We start from the raw sequence: 6,713 nt of genomic DNA, 5'->3' as shown, positions 1-6,713 counted from the left end.
CAATTGATTTAGCTCTTTATCAATTTGAGTAATTAGACCTTTGTCAGAGGTTTTTGTTATGAAGATTGTTTCCCAGTTGGTTGCTTCCCTTCTAATTTTAGTTGCATTAGTTTTGTTTGTACAAAAACTTTTTAATTTGATGTAATCAAAATTATTGATTTTCATTTTGTGATTTTTTTCTAGCTCATGCTTGGTTTCAAATGACATGTATGTTATTCTGTGTTCACCTAATTTGCTTATATTTCCTTTTTATAATCAGGTCATTCAGCCATTCTGTGTTTATCTTGGTGTAGGGTGTGAGATGTTAATCCAAACCTAGTGTCTCCCATACTGTCTTCCAATTTTCCCAGCAGTTTTTATCAAATACTGGATTTTTGTCCAAAAAGCTGGGATCTTTGGGTTTATCATAGACTGTCTTGCTGAGGTCATTTACCCCCAGTCTATTCCACTGATCTTCCTTTCTGTCTCTTAGCTAGTACCAAATTGTTTTGATGACCACTGCTTTATATTATAGCTTGAGATCTGGGACTTCAAGTCCTCCTTCCTTCACATTTCTTTTCACGATTTCCCTGGATATCCTTGATCTTTTGTTCTTCCAAATGAACTTTGTTACAGTTTTTTCTAGTTCAGTAAAAAAAAAAATTTTTTTTGGTAGCTTGATGGTTATGGCACTAAATCAGTAAATTCATTTGGGTAGGATTGTCATTTTTATTATGTTAGCTTGTCCTACCCATGAGCAATCAATGCTTTTCTAATTGTTTAAATCTAGTTTTAATTGTGTGGAGAGTGTTTTGTAGTTGTGTTCATATAGTTCTTGTGTTTGTCATGGCAGATAAATTCCTAAGTATTTTATATTGTCACTCTTTTTAAAACTACCCCAGTGCCCTCTCCCTCCCTTATAATGCTTCCCTCCCCACCAGACCCTTTCTTACCCTTCTACTTCCCTATAGGGAGCAAATCTATCCTCTATCCCAATGGATTGGATTGTTCTTCCCTCTTTGGGTCAATTTCAAAGCACATAAGAGTTGAGTGTTTCCTATCTCCAACCTCTTTACCCTTCCAGTGTATTGATGTTCTCCCCACTCCTGCCATGAGCTTCTTTGTGACATGCTTTACCCTCTTTTGTTTCTTTTCCCATTTCTTTTAGTATTAACCTCTTTTTTATCTCTAGTTGTATACATATATACATATATATGTATATGTATTTATGCAAACATATATCTATATCCATATTTATGTCTTATCATTTCATCCTATACAATTTGTCACTGTTCCCTTTAAGTTCTGGCTGTCCAGGTGGTAATAACAATTTTTAAGTGTTACCAATGACCTCTTTTCTTATAGGAATATATATATATATCATTTTAACTTGTTGGGTCTCTTAAAAATGTTTTTTTCCTTTTGTTTTCTTTTGTTTTTCTTTTTTCCCCCTTTTTAAATTACCCTTTGATGATTCTCTTGAGTTCTATGCTTGGGCATCAATATTTCTGTTCATGTCTGGTCTTTTCTTTACAAATTCTTAGAATTCTTCTATTTTGTGGAGTGACCATACTTTCCCCTGTAAGAATATAGTCAGTTTTGCTGGGTAGTTAATTCTTGATTATAGTCCTGGTTCCCTTGCTTTCCAGAATATTATATCCCATGCCTTTTGGTCCTTCAGTGTAGATGTAGCCAGATCCTGTGTTATCCTCACTGTGGTTCCATGCTATATGAATGACTTCTTCTTGGCAGATTGTAATATCTTTTCCTTGGTCTGAAAGTTCTTGAATTTTACTATAACATTCCTAGGTGTTGTTGCCATTTGGGGATTAAGTACAGGAGGTGATCTATGGATTCCTTCAATCTCCACTTTTCCCTCTTGTTCTAGAATATTGGGGCAGTTTTCTAGGATAATTTCCTGTAGTATGATGTCCAGGCTTTTTATTTTGTCATGGTCTTCTGTTAGAACAATGATTCTTAAGTTTTCTCTCCTGGAACAATTTTCTAAATCTTCTGTTTTTGAATGAGATGCTTCATATTTTCCTCAATTTTTTTCATTCTTTTGATTTTGTTTGCCTTGTAAAGTCACTTAATTCTATTTTTTGTATTCAGGTTCTTAAAGACTGGATTTCATCACTAACTTTTTGGTCATCCTTCTTGTCTGACTTTCTTTGGAAGTCATTTTTCATTCTCTTTACCTCATCTTTCATCTCCTTTGCCTCATCTTTCATCTTCTTTGCCTCATCTTTCATCTCCTATGCCTCATTTTCAAGCTGGTTGATTTCATCTTTCAAGACACTATTTTCTGTTTCAAAGTGGCTTATCTTAATTTTTAATTTCTTTTCCCAATTGTTTTCAGCCTCTCTTAATTGTGTTTTGAGTTGTATTTTGAGTTCTTCCAGTTCACTGGGTTTTCTATTTTATTGCTTGATGTTCCCTTGTCCTTTTCTGTTCTGTTTGCTCTTTGTTCATTGCCTGTATAGAAGCTGTCAATTGTAATTTCTTTTTTCTTTTTCTGTTGTTTGCTCATATTTACCCCTTCTTTACTCCCTACAGTTGTCTGTGCTCTGGCTCCTCTCATTTTTTTTTTGGTTTTGGGGTTTTCTGTCAGTCTCCCCTCTTGGAACTTTTTCAGGAGACCTCTCCATGCAGTCTGTGGGGGAGGGGTGTTGGAGCTTGAGCTTCCCTGATCTCTGAAGACTTTTGATGTGATTAAATCCAGCTGGGTTGGGCTAGATATGCCCTGAGGCCAAAACCTCCTGGAAAGCTGGAGCAATATGGAGGGTCTCCTCTGCTGTGACCAGGATGCCTGCTCTGCGCTCCCTATCCTGCTCCTTCCCCATTGCCTGTGTTCGATGCTCTGAGCCTGGCACAGCCCTCTACGCAAGGAACTCCCTCCAGACAAGTGCCTTTGCCCACCCAGAGTTTCCCCATTGCCTCTGGAGGCTTAGTGCTCTAGGTGGTGGAAGGCTCCTGGGACCTTCTTTCTTCCTTCACCTTAAACCCGAGTGTTCTCGAATTCTGGCTTTTGGGGGAGAATACCTTTTGAATTGAGTCCAGCAGGTGGGTTCCTTGGCTCTGTCTTGTGGTTAGGTTTTATTTTCATTCCCCTAGGAGTATCTACTTTGTAATCTCTAAGGAAGTGTTTTCAGAGGTCTGATCTTTTGCTGCCTCTACACTGCCATCTTGACTCTGCCTCTTTCAAAGTGGTTTTTATAATTTGGTTATTTTAATCATGGAATGTTCAAATAATAGCATATATCAATGCCAAGACAAAGTGACTAGGTAATGGAAATCAGGCTCATCTACACATATTATAAATTATATATTAGACCGCTCCAAAAGACTTAATATTGGGCTAAGATTTACTGAATAGTACTGGCTCATGTTTGAAATTATATTATTGTCTTTTTGTTTGTTTCCTGGATACACTAGTTTTTGTCCTTATGTAAATTTTTCCTTGTAAGGATATTCTAGATAGAAAATACCCTCTACTGATGCAGATTAGCAATTTTGAAAATTAGTATTTTCTCTTTTTTTTAACCCTTACCTTCCGTCTTGGAGTCAATACTGTGTATTGGCTCCAAGGCAGAAGAGTGGTAAGGGCTAGGCAATGGGGGTCAAGTGACTTGCCCAGGGTCACACAGCTAGGAAGTGGCTGAGGTCAGATTTGAACCTAGGACCTCCCGTCTCTAGGACTGGCTCTTAATACACTGAGCTACCCAGCTGCCCCCTGAAAATTAGTATTTTCTATAGAACTGAAAGATTGTAACTTGCCTTAGATGACACAGAAAATATGTGTCAAAGGAGATACTCTAACAAAAGTCATTCTGATTCTAAGAATAGCCATGTATCTAGTAAGCCAACCAGTTTTAAGGTTGTCAACATGATTTTAACACAACAAACCTGTGAAGTAGGAATTGAAAGAATATTAGTATTTTTATTATTAAACTGTTAAGAGTCTTGCATCTTAAATGACAATTATATGACTCATAAAAGGTGGTTGAATACCTTTAAATACACTACGTCTTATGGGTTTTGTGACAAAAACTTGGCAGGTCACAAGTCTTATTATTCCCATTTTATAAATGAAGAAACTGAAGTTCAATTTCATTTTTCAGTGAATTTCCTAGTATCAACTGGCTGGTAAGTGATTCAAATTGTGGAAAGGAAACTAGACTAACAGTTTGTGTGGGGGAAGGCCAACTGGGAGTAGCAGTTGGGTCTTAGGACTAGCACTTCCTTCCTGTGTAAAGATTAAAATTTAGGGGAAACGGGGAGACTGAGGCAGGTAGAAATTAGTTTCTCTCTTCAAGGAGTATTATATTTTTTAGAGGTTTATTAAAGGCTAAAGATTAAAGAATATACAAGTAAGAAACATGTGCCTAGGCCAGAGGCCTAGACAAAATAACCTCACATCACACAAGAGATGAGCCTGCTCCAAAACGGAAGTCCAAAAAGAGCCAAGAGAGACCCTCAAAAGCCTTTGAATCAGCTTAAATACCTTCTCGATCTTGGCCCAGGTGAGATTACAAGGCATTCTGGGGAAGTGGAGCAAAGGCTCGTGGGGATTGTAGTCCTTTATTCGAGTCTATTTTTTACATTCCCCTGTTTGATCGTTTGCAAAAAAATTATTTTTTTTCCAAAGGATCATGAAAACATAATCAATTCAAAGCATTGACAGAAAGCCAGTTAGGGGGCAGTCCCCTTTGTCATGAAAGTATGCATGCAAATAAATGTTCATTAACCACACCCAAAGTTCATTTTTGTGCAGTTCGTGGTCTGGAGGCTTCTTCATGATGGCTTCTCCAACAGTTCAGTTTCTGAATTCAGGGAAGTAGCATCTTCTTTACCTAAAATTCTTCTCAAAAGGAATTTAAACTTTGCAATTTAAATAATGATATTTTTTTTACATTCCCCCCGTTAAGAGGGTGATATAAAAAAAGGGGATCACTTAGGGATGCATGGCTGAGGTATGAGGTATATGAATCAATTGGCAAGAGATATTAAAAAGACATCAGAAAAATCAAAAGGAAAGAAAATTTTCTGGATGAAAATATAGACTATCAAAATCTTATGTGTAAAAATTCCAAGTAAAAGAAAAATAAATCTATAACAGGTCTTTGAATCAGAGCCCAATTAAAATGATCTAAGCAATGATGCATTTACCCAGTCAGTAGCCAGGACTACAGAAAGGTACCACACTATGAGAGGCAGAAGGTTTTGGGGATACTCGTCTGTGAGTATCTTCAGGGTGAGTGTGGATACAAGGAAAACCTATGTCTTAACACATGTTAAACATAGTAACCTCGAGTCTTCACACTAGGTTCAAGACCTTTGTATTGGCCTAGAAGTGCATCAATCCATCCTAGATTGGCCTTTCTTTGGCTCTGTGCAATGGCTCTTGTGTGTGTATTTTCTCCTGGAATCAGACAGAATTATTAAGCAAAGTCCCATAATTTATTTAAATAATTAGTGGCATAATTTTTATAGTCACAAGCTTTTTGGGCATGCTCTGACAAATGTATCTTATACTTGTAGTACTGAAAAATCGAAAGGTTAAAGAAAATCTTAATGCTGGTGACATGTGCTTCAAATATAAAAAGGAGAGAAAAAATAATAAAAAAAACTGAAAAAGTATATTGCACATGCAAGAAAAATATAATAATAAAAGAGCTTTAAAAATTCAAAAATATAGCTTATAATCATTGACACTCTCTGTCAGTTAAGAAAATATAAAATACAAGGCTTTCTCACCAAAAAATGAGATCCATTTCCTCTTGGTATCTGGCCATGATCACTGTGAGTAGAAGGCAAATGAATTGAACAAGGTTAACAATTTTTTCATCTTTAAAAATATAGTAGTACAAATATGTAGATATCAAAATCCCCAAAATTCTCAATAGCCCAATTAATTACAATAGCAAACAAACACACTTTCATATTTCACATAAGTTACTGTATGACATTTTTAAAACCTATGAATTGATGGACATTTGTCACAATTTTTACAAACATAGCAATCCTTCAACCTTGGTATTTAAACATATTTTTTAAAACAAAGTAAAACTCATCTTGGGTTAAGAACATAATCAAGAAATCTAAATATCATTCTGGTGCAAGTAAAATAGTGAGCTAAAGAGCATAAATAAAGGGTGCTCCTTTTTCTTGGAGGCTTATAGGTATACAAATGCCCTGAGATTAACTGCCCAACTTCCATTCACATGTGGGAAGGTTGGGGGTTTATAAAATGTATTTCACTTCAGCTAATGGGCCTTACCTCGTGGTAGGGGCAGGCAAAAATAACCAGATTGTTAAAAACAATTCCAAAAATCATATTTAAAAAACCTTATAATCATTTGAGATATTTAGCACATTAAAATTCCAAAGGTTGTTAATACAATTATAACCAGTTCTGAAGTCCATCTATCCTCAGCAAAATAGAAAAAAGCTGTTTTTTCATATATGGGCTTATTCGCTATAATATTTGTTCAACACAGTTATAGGGGAAAAACAACAGAATTTTAAAACTCAGTACATTCAAAATAAATTCAATCAACCTTCAGTTCACAGAATAATAATCAATCCAGTAATATATGAACTTAAAATCACAAAGTTATATCTTAAACAACCCAAAAATTGTGCACACCCACACTACACGGGCATGTGCTAGTCAATGACAAATCAGAAATAACTAACTGCCTACCTGGGCTGTCCTAAGCCAAGCTAGAGCC

This window comes from Monodelphis domestica, chromosome 8 (assembly GCF_027887165.1).
Source record: "Monodelphis domestica isolate mMonDom1 chromosome 8, mMonDom1.pri, whole genome shotgun sequence".
NCBI classification, from domain to species: Eukaryota; Metazoa; Chordata; class Mammalia; order Didelphimorphia; family Didelphidae; genus Monodelphis; species Monodelphis domestica.
This window is presented reverse-complemented; position numbering follows the sequence as displayed.